Source organism: Sphaerodactylus townsendi, linkage group LG12, assembly GCF_021028975.2.
Source record: "Sphaerodactylus townsendi isolate TG3544 linkage group LG12, MPM_Stown_v2.3, whole genome shotgun sequence".
NCBI classification, from domain to species: domain Eukaryota; kingdom Metazoa; phylum Chordata; class Lepidosauria; order Squamata; family Sphaerodactylidae; genus Sphaerodactylus; species Sphaerodactylus townsendi.
Window position 1 is genome coordinate 40,327,526 of NC_059436.1, and position 17,317 is coordinate 40,344,842.

Genomic DNA, 17,317 nt, shown 5'->3' on the forward strand with positions numbered 1-17,317 from the left:
ATTCTAGTGCGATTTTTACTCACTACGTGAATATAAATTTATCAATTGTATAAAGGAAAAAAAAAGAACAAAGTGATTTTAGTATAAAATCCAGGAAAAAAGAAACCCCCCGTGAACCTTTTTTTAAATTGTTAGTATTGTAGTGTGAATAAAATTTGTCATCACCTTTTGTGTGGTGGCAGAGGAGGTCATTTTAATTTTTTTCATATATCTCTAAATACTGTAATTGGTGCAGTACCACGTTTTGTTTGGTTCCCCCCCTCCCCCCCGTGCATCTCTTCTAAACCGTTCATATTGCTGGTTTTTTGTTTTGTTTTGTGTTTCGTTCCTCCCCCCTCCCCCCGTTCATGTTTTTGACAGTTTTAAAGGCGCCTTCTTTTGCCTCCCATCATTTCCTTGTTCTGTTTTTAATGAGATCAATAAAAAGTGCTTTAAAAAAAACCCGAGTAGCTCTATTCTTGTAACTTTTCTTCTGCTTCCAGTAGAACAGTCTAGAGCATAGGTGTCGAATTCACGGCCCTCCAGATGTTATGGACTACAGTTCCCATCATCCCCTGCCAGCATGAGGCTGCAGGGGATGCTGGGAACTGTAGTCCATAACATCTGGAGGGCTGCGAGTTTGACACCTATGGTCTAGAGGGTGGCAAAAGGTGAACATAAGTGTTGGAAGCCACCTTCTATCGAGTTGGATTTCTTGTTCATCAAGCTCCTTTTCTCTTTCAGCTCACAGCAGCACGCAGGTAGGAAAGGGTATTTTTCTGACACCTGCTACCTGAGATTCTTTAAACATCCTGAGGGTTGAACTCAGGCTCTGGATGCAAAGCATGTGGTCTGCTGTTAAACTTTTTCCTGCCTCTAAAGATGTTTTTGGGTCAGAAGTGGGATTTGAACCCATGCCTCCATATGACCTGAACACAGCATCTTTACCAAAGGGGGGGACCTTCTCTCCGCCTCCCCTCATATCACTTTCATGCTTGCTAATTATTTCAGAAATATGGGGGAGTGAAAAGATCTGGGACAAACTGGGAATTTGGAACGTGTGCGGCTAAACAATTGAGCAACTAATTGACAGTGGTCAGGGAAGGCAGACAGGGTGGGATGTGTTTGAAGCCCTACTGTGAATTGGGGGGGGGGGAACAGCTGGGAAAGTCTCCCCATTGCAATTCTCTGTGTTTGAGAGCACAGCAGGAGTTCTGGCAAAAGTGTATTTAATGTCATGTAAGCCACCTTGTTGATTCTACTGGGTATAATTCATACAGTCAACAATGAAGGAGTTAAATGTATTGTCGAAGGCTTTCACAGCCGGAATCACTGGGGTGCTGTGTGGTTTCCAGGCTGTATGGCCGTCTTCTAGCAGCATTCTCTCTCTTCGCCTGCATCTGTGGCTGGCATCTTCAGAGGATCTGATCCTCTGAAGATGCCAGCCACAGATGCAGGTGAAACGTCAGGAGAGAATGCTGCTAGAAGACGGCCATACAGCCCGGAAAACACACAGCACCCCAATGAAGGAGTTATTAGCAGGTGTGAGGAGAGAAACCTACATGCCGTTGAACCGGTACAGGATCTGGCTGTTGCGGGTTTCCTGGGCTGTGTGGCCACGGGCTGGTAGTTTTTGCTCCTAACATTTTGCCCACATCTCTGGCTGGCATCTTCAGCCACAGAGAGAAACACGTGTCTCTGAAGATGTTAGCCATAGATGTGGACGAAACGTTAGGAGCAAAGGCTACCAGCCCATGGGGACGCACACCAGAAAACCCACAACAGCCAGTTGATTCCAGCTGTGAAAGCCTTCGGCAATGCTTGGCTACAGGCTCCTTGTCCTGCTTTGCCTTCTGTAAAGCTAATTCACAACCACTGTTTGCCACTCTTATAGCTCCACCCAATGGCGAAGCTTCCCTGTTCCCATTACGATCAATAATACATAATGTGAAGAATTCAGTGCCACAGGATATGACGACACCCAATAGGTTTTGAAAGCCAATGCAGTGTAGCAATTTACACTTTCCTGGGAGTAAGCCCCGCTGGAAAGGCTTGCTTTCCTTTATCATGGCGCTCCTCTGATGGAAAGGCTTGAGCGAAGTCAATACAGACGCACAATTAAAGTACAGAGCAGTAAACATTAAAACGCAGCCTCGTGAATAACAGCCATCTCTAACAGCTTAGAGAAACCACAAGTGCTAAGAATCTGGCAGCAGAACAGATAATCTGCACTGGTGTCAGCCAGCAAAAATAAGGATCACGTGAGGTTTGAAGATAGCTGATATTTGCTTAGCACAGTCCAGGGGTGTCCAACTCGAGTGCCCCAGATGTTCATGGACTACGATTCCCATCAGTCCCTACCAGCATGGCCAACATCTGGGGCACCAGAGTTGGACACCCCTGGCATAGTCTCTAATATAGTCCATCACTCACAGAAGAAGGTGAGGTGATCTCTGGTCTCTATTACTCCAGATGCACAGCAGTAGTAAAGGCGAGAATGTGGAATTTTGGTGAAGTGCTTCTGAGTCCTGCAGTTGGCACGGTCTTCAGTCAGCCTAACAGAAAGTAATGCCTGTGGCCAGAGGTTGAATAGACTTCAGCTGGGATTCTTCATCTCTCTGCTTCTGAAGTACTGCACTTTGACATAATAGTGGCCAGGTGTCCCATGTTGCCTTCTTCCATCTTTGCCAGGCCCTGTGGCTGGCACCCTACCGCTCCCAGGCCTACCTGGCCACTGTGATCCATGCGACAGTCACCTCAAGACTGGACTACTGTAACTCGCTCTATGCGGGCCTTCCCTTGAGACTGACCCGGAAGTTGAAGCTGGTCCAGAATGCAGCTGCTCGGCTTCTTACGGGGGGTACTTACCAAGATCATATCACCCCCGTACTTCGCCACCTGCACTGGCTCCCAGTGGAGTTCCGGATAATCTTCAAGGTGCTGGTATTGACCTTTAAGGCCCTTCGCGGCTTTGGGCCCTCATACCTGCGGGACTGTGTCACCCCCTATGTCCCGAACAGGCCGTTGCGTTCTGCAATGGCGGAGCTACTGGAGGTCCCCGGCCCTTCCATGATGTGGCTGGCCTCTACTTGGGTCAGGGCCTTTATGGCCCTGGCCCCTGCCTGGTGGAACGCTCTTCCTCCAGCTGTCCGGGCCCTGCGGGACCTTGGCAAGTTCCGCAGGGCCTGTAAGACTGAGCTGTTCCACCGGGCTTTTGATGAGGCTGGCTGCGGATCGGCTGCCCCCTCGTAACACCCACCACATTTACCATCTTTGGCAGCGCCTGCTGTTTCCATCCTTTAGCGGCTGCCAATGCCCTCCTTCCCTTCCTTTTAGATCGGGTGCCTCCAATCTAATCATGTACTGTTGTGATGAAGTTATTTGCTGCGTTGAATTTTAATTAATTAATTTACTATTGTTTTTAGATGGTTTGTGTATCCTTTTGGATTCCCTAAATTGTTCTATGGTTGTTTAGGATTATTGTGAGCCGCCTAGAGCCCTTTGGGGATGAGGCGGCCTATAAAATCAAATAAATAAGTAAATATAAATAAAAATAATAGCTGGTTTCAAGTCTCCCCTCAGCTATTAAGCGGGAGAGTAGGCTTGGATCAGTCACTTTCAACATAACTGACTTCGCAGGTTGATAGTGAGGATAAGGTAGAGAAGAATGACCCGTGTATGCTAACCTAAGCCCTCTGGATGGTGGGTAAGCTGACATGTGAAAGATGAGAAATTTATGGAGGGTGGCCCGTGCTCTGCAGCTGCTGAGGGACCAGAGTTCTTTGGTTTTAATGATTTCCTGTGGACTCCTGGAGGCATTTTTTGGCCACCGCCGGAATCAGGATGTTGGACGAGGTGGTCTAGTTCAGCTTGGCTCATCTTGCATTCTTTTTTTCTTTTTCTGTGTTTTAAAACAAATTTATTTCTCACAAAATTAACCAAATGTATACATGTATCAGCACGATAGTCATACATCACATACTTGTTCATTATTCCTCAAATCAGGAGTACTTAGTTACATTATTAAACTTTGTATTCCCCAGTTGACTTCCCCATCCGTCTAGCACAGCCATTCTCAACCAGGGTTCCCTGGTACCCTGGGGTGCCGTGAGCATGTCCCAGGGGTACCGTGGCAACACTACCGTCCCTCCCCCCTCATTTTCGTGGTGTCTCCCTCCGGCGCCAGCAAGGACATGGAGCTGGCCCATGGGGCAGGGCCTGCCACAAGGTCAGCAGCCACCACCACCCCCAGTGCTTCCCTTCACCCTGGGAGGGGAAGGTGGGGGGTGTGGCAAGCAGGGGCAATGGGAGGGGAAGGTGGAGGGTGGCGGCAGGGGTACCATGAGATATGAAGAGTGAGGTCAGGGTACCCTTCATATCTCACGGTCTAGCATATTTCTATACTGTATTTTTTAAGATAATAAAAACCCTTAATATTCACTTCAACTAGTTTTATAACAAAATCATACCAACTAAAATATTGTTATCTTGGTTCCAATTTCATAATTCATATTAGAACATCTAGGTTTATCAAAATAATCAAAATTTCAAATCAATCACGTTTGGAAACTATAATATAACCCTATAGTGCATACATTCACATGGTTCCTTCATCTATGACAGACTTAGTTCAAACTTTTCCAGATCCCAAGTCTTCTCTTGCTTGTGGTCAATTTCATTCTGGTCTGCCTCTCTGAGTGGTTGATGTACTCAAAGAAAAAGCCTGTATCAGAGAGACCACACACAGTATGAAACCATTCAGTGAAAACGCCTGGGCTGTTTTCTCCGCACCGTATGAATCCTTAAGATATAGGACCTCCCATCTCTTTTGTCCAGCCACTTCATGTGCTGGCTGTCTTGAGTGAAATTTAACAAGATGGTTGTAAGTCAAAAGAGCTATCTTTTGGAGGAGCCGAAGGCTTGCCATTCAGTTTGCATCGTCCCTTTAATCCAGTTTCTGTGCTTAGTGAAGATCAAGATGAAAGATGGTGCCTTAAAGAGATGGTCAGCCAGTAACTTGAAGCAGAGTCTGGAAACAGCAAGAGAGGAAATGCTAAGCGCCCACCCCTCTTTCTTGGGCTGGATAGTTGCACAACAATTTGGGGTTGGTTATGCTGCTGCTGCCCCAAACCTGGATAGCCCAACCTGCCCTGATCTTGTCAGAAGCTAAATAGAATAGACCCTGGCAAGTTTTTGGATGGGAGACCTCCAAGAAGTACCAGGGTCATGACGTAGACACAGGCAACAGGGAACCACCTCTGAATGTCACTTGCCTGGAAAACTCCACCAGGGGTCCCCATAAATCAGATGCAATTTGGTGGCATGAAAATGCTGCTGAAATAACGTTTTAAAGGTCTTCTAACTATTCTAGTCAATAACTACAGGGCATGAAGAGCCCTTGCTGACCCTGGAAATTGGAATGTTTGGGGCAAGGCAGCGCAATCAGCTAGGTGGATGGACTGTACCAAATTCGGAGGTTGATGTGCAACACCTTTTGCATCCTCCCCCCGGCCCAATCATCCCATTGTGGCTGAGAGCATCAGACTTTAATTGAGAGCATCAGACTAAGAGCCGGTGTAGCTGAGAACATCAGACTCTAACCTGGAGAACCGGATTTGATTCCCCTCTCCTCCACATAAAGCATGTTGGGTGACCCTCAGCCAGTCACAGTTCTCTCAGAACTCCCTCACCCCAAGTGGAGGCAGGCAATGGCAAACCACCTCCGAATATCTCTTGCCGGGAAAACCCTCCTGAGTCGCCATAAAGCAGCTGTGACTTGACGGCACTTTCCTCTGCCACCGTCATTCCTGTTGGAGCAGTTTACTCCTTTGTTGCATCATGAACTATATAACTTGCCTCTTCCATTCATGGAAAATGAGTGGAAGGAACGGCTAATAAATCACCGAACTAAATCATAACTTGAGGGTTTTTTTAAATCAACTTCACTGCAAACCATTGCTTGTCGGTGGGCAGTGCAAAACCGATGCGTCTCAGAGTGTTAATTTGCTGACTTCTCTGCTGCTCGATGATTCTGCTGAAGGTGTCAGCCACAGGTTGCTGCAGGGAGGCAAGGACAGCCATCTCTGCTCGCCTGTTGCCTGGAAGAACCGATAATTGGTTGCAACTCAACAGTGTGCTCTTCTTGGCCCAGGTTCTGCTGCGAAGTTTATGAAAATGACCTTGACTCCCAGACTAACAACCTTATAGGACTATTGTGAAGATGAAAATGTGGGTGGGTGGGTGGGTGGGTGGGGTGGGGGGAGGTGATGTTCTGAATTTGAATGGGATAAAAATCAACACAAGGGAGGAATGCCTCCTTTGGCAGAGAATTCCATGATGAACAATGCCAGAGGAGCAGTTCTGCAACAAAAATAAACATAGAACTATATAGTTGGAAGAGACCACAAGGGCTATCCAGTCCAACCCCCTGCCACGCAGGAGCACACAATCAAAACACAGATGGCCACCAAGCCTCTGTTTAACAAACCTCCAAAGAAAGAGACTCTACCACCCTCCGAGGCAGCATATTCTACTGTCAAAGAGCCCTGAGTGTCAGGAAGAGGTGGAATCTCTTTTTTAAATCATTTGAATCCATTACTCCCTGTCCTACTCTCTAGAACAGCAGAAAACAAGCTTGCTCCATCTTCAACATGACATCCCTTCAAATATTTTAGCATGGCTTATCATATCACTCCTTAATCTTCTCCAGACTAAACATGCCCAGCTCCCTAAGTCTCTCCTCATGGGGCATTGGTTCCAGACCTCTTATCATTTTCGTCACACTCCTCTGGGCATACTCCAGCTTGTCAATATCGTTCTCAAACTGTGGTGCTCAGAACTGAACATAGTATTCTAGGTGAGGGCTGACACACAGTATTCCAGGTGGGCTGACAGGTGAGGGCAGACAAAGTGGTACTATTAGTTCCCTTGATCTAGATGCTATAGATACAGGTAACCCAGAATCACATTGGCTGTCTTAACTACATCACACTGTTGTCTCATGTTCAGCTCATGTTCTACTAAGACTCCCACATCCCTTTCACATATACTGTTGTCAAGCCAAGTACTGCCCATCTTATATCTGCAACACATTACATTTTGCCCTGTTGAAATTCATTTTGTTAGTTTTGGCCCAGTTCTCTAATCTGCCCAGATCATTTTGAATTCTGACCCTGTCCTGTGGGGTATTAGTTATCCCTCCTAATGTGGGGACACCTGCAAATTTGATTAGCATGCCCTCTATTCCATCATCCAAGTCATTGATTAAAATATTGAATAGCATTGGCCCAGGACAGAACCCTTCAGCGCCCCACGAGTCACTTCTCTTCAGGATAATGAGCCATTGGTGGGCACCTCTTGGGTTCAGTCAGTCAAACAACTACAAATCCTCGAAGGCTTTCACAGCCGGATTCAACTGGTTCTGGTGGGTTTTCTGGGCTGTGTGGCCGTGGTCTGGTGGATCTTGTTCCTAACGTTTTGCCTGCATCTGTGACTGGCATTTTCAGAGGTGTATCACAGAGGGAAGTCTGTTACACACTGTGTCCAGTTCCCTCTGTGATACTCCTCTGAAGATGTCAGCCACAGATGCAGGTGAAACGTTAGGAACAAGATCCACCAGACCACGGCCAGTGGCCACACAGCCCAGAAAACCCACCAGAACCAACGACAAATCCGTCTAACAGCAGTATTGTCCACCCCACATTTTACTAGCTTTTTTTGCAAGAATATCATGGGGGACATTGTCAAAGGCCTTACTGAAATCAAGGTCTGCTATGTCCAAAGCATTCCCTTCGTCTACCAAGCCTGTCACGCTATCAGAAATAGAGATATGATTAGTCGAGCATGACTTGTTTTGAGAAACCCATGTTGACTGTTAGCGATCATGGCATTCAATCTAGTACAAGTCATATGATGCCTCTCATCACCTCCTGCTCAAGGTAGCTTACAAGTAAAAATATACCATAAAATCATTTTAAAAATCTTTGGAGCAGAAGTTGTCCTTAAATAAATCTGCACAAAAGATAAACTCTTCAGTTAAATATATGAGTGAAAAGAAATGTTTTGCCTGGCACCTAAAAGACTGGTATAGTAGGAACCGGGGTATGTCTCACTCCAACCGGGGAGCACATTCCAAAGACCACTACTGAAAATGACCTCTCTCTAGCTGTCACCTGCCTCATCTCTCCAGAAGAAGAAGAGTTTGGATTTATATCCCCCCTTTCTCTCCTGTAGGAGACTCAAAGGGGCTGGCAATCTCCTTTCCCTTCCCCCCTCACAACAAACACCCTGTGAGGTAGGTGGGGCTGAGAGAGCTCCAAGAAGCTGTGACTAGCTCAAGGTCACCCAGCTGGTGTGTGTGGGAGTGTACAGATTCTGAATTCCGCAGATAAGCCTGCACAGCTCAGGCAGCAGAGCTGGGAATCAAACCTGGTTCCTCCAGATTAGATGCACGAGCTCTTAACCTCCCACGCCACTGAGAAGGACATGGGAGGAAGATCTTAACTATTGGGCTAGAAGGTCTGGGAGGAAAAGGTGTTTGATATACTCTGGCTACATACAGTTTAGGCCCTTGAAAAGAAGAACAGTAGGTTTATCCCACTTTTCTCTATGAAAAGGAGTCACAAAGTGGTTTACAATGGCATTTCCTTCCTCATTCCTCAACATGTACCTTGTAAGAGTTCTGAAAGAACTGTGACTGGCCCAAGGTTACCCAGCAGGCTTCATGTGGAGGAGCAGGGAATCAAACCTGATTCTTCAGATTAGAATCTGCCGCTCTTAACCACTGCACCTTGCAGGAATCGGCGCTTGAAATTTTGCCTGGAAGCAGACAGGCACTGAGTAGAGATCTTTCAGCAATACACTCCCTGTATTAACAGCTGGCCACTGCACTTTGGACCAATTCAAGTTTTCAGACTGTTTTCAAAGGCCCATCTAGAGTGCTGCGAAATAATGAACTTACAAGCCCTACCCTGTTCATTCTGGTTCTCCAGAAGTTTGGAAAAACCACATGGCCATCCCGAATTTCCACTTGGTGATGCCTCTCCTTCCTTTTATCCCCCAGGGTGCCAATTAAAAACTGGGTACCTGCTGCCTCAATTAGTCTGAGAGTATCACACCCCAGATGGCATCCTATGGCTAGCTCTCTGTTCCAGCATTGCCATGGAAAGGCCCTACCTAGTTTCTGCGCCTCCTGCTATGCTCATACAAGCAAGTGTGGGGGTAATGGATTGCGACTTCTCAATACACAGTCACAGAAGGTGAGAGTTCTTCCTTGGGTTCTGAGCTTAAATCATTTTTCTTGGGGCATACATCTCACCTGGGGGGTCATCTGAATCTTCCTGCCTCAGAAGGAAATGTTTTCTTTCTAGCCACAGCCTCTGCCTCTTTTGAGTATAACCTGGCAGCAGGGGATGAGCTACTTAGCCATTATCGTTCTTCAGCCAGTGCCATCGGCATAACCAAGAGCTTGTGTCCTCTGTGCTGGAAGCTTGAGCGTGCCTTTCTCCAACACCTCCCCTTCTGCTACTAGACTGCCAACTGTGTACCTGTACATAGATAGGAGTCATAATAATTGAAACTTTTGGATGAATCCTTGGGTGAAGAATCTTTCTCCTCAAGTCAGGGGCATAGCTGAGTAGGTGCCCGGGGCTTACCTTGGGCGCTACCCCCCCAACAGCCATGTCCTGCCCCCTCACAACTGCACTCCAACCCTGAACCTACAGAGTTCAGTCTGGGGTGCAGTTGAACTTGGGGTTGGTCCTGCCCCTAAACTCTATATGGAGTTCAGGGGCAGCACAGGCCCACTGGATGCTGGTCTCAGTTTGCCCAGGCTTCAAGAGGTCCACCTGACCAGAGGTGGAGCTTGAGGGTAGAGCCAACAGTATGAAGCTGGAGCTGGTCAACCCGCTTCCTGCTGGTCTGCAGTTTAAAGCTGGACCAGGGCAAGCTGAGGTCGGGACCAAATGACCTGTGTTGCTCCCATGGAGTTTGAGGAGAGAGTGAGCCAAGGAACAGGCAAAACCACTCTACCACTGGACCCACCAGACCCAACCCTACTATTTTGTCCAGAAAGATACCAAGATTGAGGGTATCAACAGCCACTGAGATGTCCATGAGATCAACAGCAATTCTCCCTCATGTTCACTGTTCTGGCAAAGATCACCATTCAGGGTGACTGATACTGTCCCAAAACCAGGCTTAAATCTTAATCAAAAAGGGTCTAGACCAGGGGTCTGCAACCTGTGGCTCTCCAGACGTTCATGGACTGCAAATCCCATCAGCGCCTGCCAGCATGGCCATGAACATCTGGAGAGCCACAGGTTGCAGATCCCTGGTCTAGATAACCCATCTCCTCCAAGACCGCATGTACCGCCTTAAAGAATAACAATGTTATTCCGTCATACATTTTCATCCAAAGAATAATACTTTACTCCAAGAAAGTGGATGCTGCCCCTTTAGCAGAACATTTTGGCCCTCCTCCCAGTTATGGAAATAGTTATCTAATGGACAAAATCTGACTTAGCTCTACAGCAAAAAGCCCTCGTTGCATCTTATCGTTATTTGATGCTCATGGCAAAAGAGCTGAGAATCTTTTAATGGCCTTTTCTTGCAGCCTTTTGGACCACTTCCTGGAGCCTCGATTATCAGCTTCCTGGATCTTCAGCAGCGCTCCTCACTCATCAACCCATCTGGGTTAAGTATATTATGCATGTCTGGGGTTGGTAATGTAAAAGCTTGGAATGTAGTGCTTTGTATAAAATCTCTCTGAAATATCCATGTAATTGAGTTGTTGTGGGAGTTTTTTATTGTGTGGACAGGTTCAGTAGATCTTATTCCTAATCGTTATTGCTGGCATTCTGTGAGGGGTATCACAGAGAGACGTCTGTTACACGCTGTGTCCAGTCTCTGTGATACATCTCTGAAGATGCCAGCCACAGATACAGGTGAAACGTTAGGAACAAGATCTACCAGACCGCGGCCACACAGCCCAGAAAACCCACCAGAACCAGTTGAATCCGACCGTGAAAGCCTTCAACAATACATCTTGAAAATGTTGGGGCAGTCACTGGTACAACCTTGAATCCTAAAAGGAGGCCAGGAAATACTTTTAATTATGGGAAGAGATAATTTGGTGCTCTGTAACCAAGTCACACTCTGTGGCTGCTGCTGCTCTGGTTAAAAAGCAAGCAAGCATGTGTATATTTGTGTAATTTATTATGGGTGCAAGATTTAGCTTTCCTGGTACAGTATTCAAATTCTTGGACAGATGCATAAAAAAGTGCATGTGGGTAGAGAATATATATAGCTCTTGGTGTATTTGAGAGCTGAGGGTAAAACAGTGTGCAAATTAGTTTACATGATAAGCAGTTTCCATAGCTGAGTTCCAAAGGCTATTTCCACCAATGTCATTAATGTGTACAAAAGTTATGGGAAGTCTCTGATGTAATTGTGCTTGTCAAGATCCCAGCCATGCTGTGAGTCAACCAGGAAATGCTACTTTCTTGCTGCAGGCTCAGCACCCACCATGCGTCTTACTGCCTTTAAAGGTCATTCTGTTTGCATGCCAGTTTAATTGAAGAGTTTAGCAGGCAGTTCTCCTTTTCTGCTGCTTCCACATATACACACTTTTAAATATTTCTGGGTAAATCTGAGACTAGACATATAGACAGAGGGATGCTATAGGAATGACAGGAATAATGCTTAGCATTTTGGACCTTTTCCAGCCAGTGTGTACAAAACTGACAGTGACTTCTACAACTACATGAAGAAATACTTGGTTTGATTATATTTTTTTGGATGCAATACACCTGACACTCACTTATTATCCGATTGCAAGAGATTTCCCTTACTTATTATCTGATTGCAAGAGATTTCCAGTGCTTTCCTCTTGAATACTATCCTATCAAAAAGGTTGTATATACCCAAAAGGAATCAAATTAACTAAATTCTTCTTGTGCGATACTGACTCAGAAACCACAGAAATAGTGGCAAATTTTTTAGTGGAAGCTATGATTCAAACTAACTTCAAATACAAAGAACTATTTCAGTCTTCTGCAAACTCATCTTGTTAAAACAAAGTTACATCTTTTTAATTCCAACCTTTAGACGAAAGGAGCCATGACCAACACATTTTGTGTATCTCTTTTATATTTTAAATGCCAATAAAGGTGATTTGATTTGATTGAAGTGTGCCTTTAGAATTTTGATAAAGAATAAAAAGTGGTTTGCTCTGTGGAAAGGACGGAAGATTCTTATCTCTGCTACTAATAATGAGTCACAGACCTTTGGGAATATGGTTAATAATAGCCTTTCTGTAGTGTCCAGTATGGTGCATTGCTCCCCTCATGTGGGAACATAAGAACATAAGAACAAGCCAGCTGGATCAGACCAGAGTCCATATAGTTCAGCTCTCTGCTACTCGCAGTGGCCCACCGCAGTGGCTTTGGGAGCTCACGTGCAGGAGGTGAAAGCAATGGCCTTCTGCTGCTGCTGCTCCTGAGCACCTGGTCTGCTAAGGCATTTGCAATCTGAGATCAAGGAGGATCAAGATTGGTAGCCATAGAGCGACTTCTCCTCCATAAATCTGTCCAAGCCCTTTTTAAAGCTATCCAGGTTAGTGGCCATCACCACCTCCTGTGGCAGCATATTCCAAACACCAATCACATGTTGCGTGAAGAAGTGTTTCCTTTTATTAGTCCTAATTCTTCCCCCCAGCATTTTCAATGTATGCCCCCTGGTTCTAGTATTGTGAGAAAGAGAGAAAAATTTCTCTCTGTCAACATTTTCTACCCCATGCATAATTTTATAGACTTCAATCATATCCCCCCCTCAGCCGTCTCCTCTCCAAACTAAAGAGTCCCAAACGCTGCAGCCTCTCCTCATAAGGAAGGTACTCCAGTCCCTCAATAATCCTCGTTGCCTTTCTCTGCACTTTTTCTATCTCTTCAATATCTTTTTTGAGATGTGGCGACATCATTTTGCCTTTATCATTGCAAAGGTCCCTGGTTCTGGTTGAGACCCCCCACCCCCGAAGACTGTTCTATAGCATTAGAACCTTCCAGAGTCTAGAGATAAAGTAGACTGTTACTGTGCATGTGTGTGTGGGGGGGGGGGGGGGCATTTCCACACACCAAATGGGCCAGCTGCAGAGATGAAATCCCTCCCAGTGTGTGTGTAAATTCCCCCAGGATAAGCTAGGCATAGCTATGATAGGCATAGCAATAGCAGCCTCTTCCTGTTGGCCTATCTGGGAATTAAGAAGCCTGTGGCCTACCTGCAGCCAACTGAGCTCGAACCTCAAACCTGAATCCCTCTGAATTCAAGAGAACAGAATGCCCAAACGTAACTCTAAAAGATCAGCCCAGGTTTATCATATGTACCTGTTTCTACTGACAGTGGATTATCCCTATTTTTCTGGTACCAGACCATGGTCAACCATTATTCCTCTTTTTGCCTAAATTTGTCATTCTTTAGGGTTCAGCTCCCTCTGGTCCTTAGAAGCTTCATCTCTAGCAGAGGAGACTGGAGACATCTTGTCTCCACTGCACAAACATTGTGTGTTATCCTTCTATGAAAACTGTCTTCTGGAATGAAAGGCCTGGTGTAAATGCACAAAGATGGACATGGCCAACTGATGTTCTCCCATATTACCTACTGCTCACCCCTGTGTCAAGCCCTGGTTCTATGGACCTATTCAGACTCTGTAACTTTGGTTCAGAAGCCTTTGTTGATAGACATCGGTTGGCCAGAAGAAAGAAGTCAGTTTTGAGAGCTGTCTCGAATCACCTAAGTATATCAAACCCTTCTTTGCCTTTCCCCCTCCCAATTCCACACCTCCACCCCACAAAGCTTTACAGAGAGGAATGCAAGACAGACTCAAAGTGCCACCTGGCCTCAGACACATCTAGTTCATTACACTAGCCAAAAACGAAAGTAACCAACACCATATTCATCTCTGCCCACTACTCGGTGCAGTCCTGATGGATGACAGGCTCCAGCCTGACACCCTGGCCTCCACAGGTATACAAGTTCTACATAATACGTTATAATTAAATTTACCATGATTCTGCAAAGTGTCAGACCAGTAGTACAGCTAGTCCAGCATGCTATTTTTTAGAGTAACCAGTTGCCCCAGGTAGCCCAAAAATGAGGGAAAATGATCTTCAGATCCCACCTGGAGACCGCCAGATCCCACCTGGAGGCTGGCACTCCTAAATTGGGACACCAGGGTGGGGATGGTGGAAGCCTGTAAAACTTGATATGAGAAAGGGGGTGTAGAAACATACCCATGTTCTCACCTGTGAAGTACTGGTGGTTATACGTGGAGGGGAAAGTGATGGATCTGGGGCCCCAGGAGAAAATCTTCTCCTTGTTCTAGAATCAGAATGACAAAACAAGCATATATACATGCAAAATAAAATATGAACTGTTTGTGAGAACTAACTGGCAAAAAGGACAAACTAATACAGTGGTGGCGAACCTTTGGCACTCCAGATGTTATGGACTACAATTCCCATCAGCCCCTACAATTGGCCATGCTGGCAGGGGCTGATGGGAATTGTAGTCCATGACATCTGGAGTGCCAAAGGTTCGCCACCACGGAACTAATACATGTGTTACCAGTACTGGTTTTCCTCACCTATGGTAGCCCCTTCAGAGCATTTCCAGCGTTGTCTAGATCTTGGAGAGCCAAATCCCTTCTGAGACCCGAGACTGCTTTCTGGCCCTAAGAAAGTCAGTCTCTGCCTAACTTTACTCTGCACACATATTATACTGAGAAAGTTTATAATTTAGGGACATTCCCTTATAGTTAACAAGGTTAGGGAACTGGTGGTTTGCAGACATGTTTTAACATCACATAGTTCTATAGTTAAGTTAATATAAAGGCACTTCTCCACTATTTAAAAAAAATGCAGAAAGTGAAGCATTTCCCAGCATGCCACTGAACCCCCACAAAAATGGCTGGCTGCTCTGGCTAAAATAATGTCCTTCCTTGCACCGCCTAGGAGGAAAAAGGCTCCCCCCACCCCCCGGAACCCCATGTGAGCTGATAATTGCTGAGCATACTGCAAGCCTCGAGCATCCCCTTGGGAGGACTGGAGCCTTGCTTGGTCATGAGCTTTGGAATTGGTGTCTTGTTAATTGATTTCCTAATAGCCTGGTTTGGATTAAGGCTGTATGTCCTTTGTCTACTTAATTATCCTTCTCAGCACTTTGGGGAACTAGCAGAGCTGGCTTGGTGAATTCTGTGTGAGCAGCTCTTCCTTGGGACTCAGCTGCAGCAGGTATATAAAATTATCCCTTCGTTAAGGGAGGCTGGGCTGCACACGGAGAGGCACAGTAAGAATAACAAGGAATGCTCTGGAGTGAGTGAAGGCTGGTTGTCTCTCTTGTTCAGAGGCACTCGAAATGCTCTGTGACCCCATATAATGTTCTGTGTTGCCATATAAGATGATGAAGAAGAAGAGTTTGGATTTATACCCTACCTTCCTCTCCTGTATGAAGACTCAAAGCAGCTTACAAACGCCTTTCCCTTCCTCCCCCCTAAGCAGACATCTTGTGAGGTAGGTGGGGCTGAGAGAGTCCTCAGAGAACTGTGACTAGCCCAGCAGCCTTCATGCGGAGGACTGGGGAAACAAATCTGGCTCACCAGGTAAGAGTCTGCTGCTCATGTGAAGCAGTGGGCAATCAGACCTGGTGTCAGCCGCTCTTAGCCATTTCCCCATGCTGGCTCTTTGAAGTCTGGGGATGGGATGTCACTGGCTAAGGTTGCCAATAGGCCTGGAGGAAAATGTCTTGTCCTTTTAATTTTAGCAGTGGCTTAACATGTAGAAATGGGCAGAGGAAGCTTTTCTTGGCATGGAGATAAAAACACCCCCTCGTAAATAATATCCTATTAAGCTCTTGTTAAAAGGACAGTGCATTTTTCTGCTGACAACCCCACTAAGGGCTAAATCTACCAGTCTCCATTTTTCCTGGAACTGCTGTGGTGCTTTCTGTGGCCCCTTCCGCACATGCAGAATAATGCACTTTCAATCCACTTTCAATGCACTTTGCAGCTCTGCAAAATAGCAAATTTCACTTGCAAACAATTGTAAAAGTGGATTGAAAGTGCATTATTCTGCATGTGCGGAAGGGGCCCAAGTGTGTGTAAAAGACTGTCACTTTTCTTTTTCTTCCACCTGGCAGGTCTCATCTACATTTAACTATTACCTAAGAAACTGTTAACTCAGCAGGTTAATCTTTTCCTGGGTGGAGATGTAGTGACCAGAGAAGTTTTCATCATGGATTTTTCTGCTTGTGGCTAATTAAAGTAGGGTCTAGGGCACAGCAAAGACCTAGAATAGCTACAGCCCGATCCAGAGGACATGGTGGCCAGGGATGGCACCACTAACATGTCACTGCGCTGCCCCCCAAAGGACTTTCAGGCAGTGTGAGAAGGAGGAAAAAAACAAGAAAACCTCCTGCCACTTGAATATCACCAAATGGACAAAAAGGACTTATGCCACACTTTCAGGTGGCATGGGTCTGTGGCCAGGGAGGGTGGTGTTCCCAGGCTGCAACAGCGTGCTCTCCAACGCTGGCGTAGCTTCAGAGCAGCAGAATTGTTCTGGTTTGGGTGGTGCAGAGCTGTGCAATGTCTGCTGATGTGTTTGCTCTCTCTGCTGGCATAAGTGCCCCTTATGCCAGTGGGGTGGGCCCAGAGGCAAATCTAGGGGAAATTTATCTGAGTTTTCCACCCTCACCCCCGGTATTGGCAGCCACTCTCCCCCACCACGACCAAGCAACTTTTTTTGCACCAGGTCATCTCAAAGTCACCATCCCATTATCGAACATGCCCCAACTCACAAATCTGAACACACCAATGGCCCAAGCCACACAGCAAATTTTCTGCTCCCCACGTGACTAAATGTCCTCTGCCCGGGACATTTGACCCCATTTGTCCTCCTGGGCATTCATGCCAACACAAGCTTGTGCCACTCCCACAACCAATTTCACACATTCCCTTCGGATTGGGCTGTTCATCTACACAGTGAAATTTATTTTTAATAGCGCAAAGTTGGTAGCAAAAGAGACACGGATGTCTTACATGATGCATCTTCAAAGTCGTCCTTTATTAACCTCTCTCTTCCTCTCTTTTGATCCCCGAGGCAGCTTGATAGCAAAGTGTGCAATTCTCAACTCTCCCCTTTTATCCTTGAGACAACTAAATGCCTTGCTGACTGAGTATGCTGTCTGATAAACGTTTTTAAAAACATTTTGTAATCCTTCTTGAGTCTTAGGAAGGAAAGCAGGCCCACTACAGGGGACTAATAGACTACAGCTCACAAAAGAGTCA